Genomic DNA, 1,160 nt, shown 5'->3' with positions numbered 1-1,160 from the left:
TTATCCGATATTTCACATGGACTTTGATTCTTAATCACTGGGTATACTGACATTCTTCAGAGAAAGTTTGGACTTGGGCTGACTAATCGATTGAAATAAACTATCAGCTAGGTTCTATTAGTTATCTTTAGATCAGTTTGCACATCAGTATTCTTCTTACACAATCAGTTTGGCTCGATAGTCAGTTGGACTCGTAGAAAATTTTTGCTCGTGAATACTCAGTTTTCTTCTTGAATTCAATTAAATTAGGATCTGTAATTATCCGTCGGATAAGCAACCTTGTTAAATCACCAAAACTTAAAAATTTCTAACACCAAGTTCTATATTTTTTTTAAAAATATAGATTTTTACATTATAATTTAAATGATATGCCTTAAAAAGAAATATTGCTAGTCGAATCTCTAAAAACATAATAATTTTTTTAACAGTTTGGTGTGAATGTTAAGTCATTAAATGATTACGCATATCTCTACAAATGATCGAGTTGTAATACATTCTGTAATCCATATATTTTGATTTTATCATCTATATAGTACGCATAATTCATAATCTGATCCAAACCAAACGATTAATGTATATGATTTTAGTAATCTCGAACATTTTTAAACAAAACTATTTAACATTTAAAAAAAAAATACTTTACCCGATACCAATTTAGTCTTAATAAAAGTTCTTAGGACGAGGATTTGACTTCAAATTTGTAGTTGGGATTTTTGCAAAATATNTTTCAAACAAATACTTTAATTTAAATAATTTAAATCACTATCTTCGAAATTTATCAAATATTTCATGAGTGGGTCTCATCTGAAACCGTCTCACGGATCTTAATCTGTGAGACGGGTCAACCCTACTCATATTCACAATAAAAAGTAATACTATTACCATAAAAGTAATAATTTTTCATTGAAGACCCAAATAAGAGATCCGTCTCACAAATACGACCCGTGAAACTGTCTCACACAAGTTTTTGTCATATTCCAAAACAATGCATTCATTACACTTGTCTTTCATATCCTGGTACATACGACATGACATCCACTAATACTTTTGTATAATAAATACTATTTAATATCAAGTATAACTTTATATACATAACAATATTTGAAGAAATCTTTTCGAAATTTAGCGTTGAGTTTTTCAATTTTTTATATTTATGTTTA

The sequence above is a fragment of the Primulina huaijiensis genome, chromosome 4, assembly GCF_012295235.1.
Source record: "Primulina huaijiensis isolate GDHJ02 chromosome 4, ASM1229523v2, whole genome shotgun sequence".
In the NCBI taxonomy this organism is placed as follows: domain Eukaryota; kingdom Viridiplantae; phylum Streptophyta; class Magnoliopsida; order Lamiales; family Gesneriaceae; genus Primulina; species Primulina huaijiensis.
The sequence above is the reverse complement of the archived record's forward strand: the minus strand, read 5'-3'. Positions refer to the sequence as shown.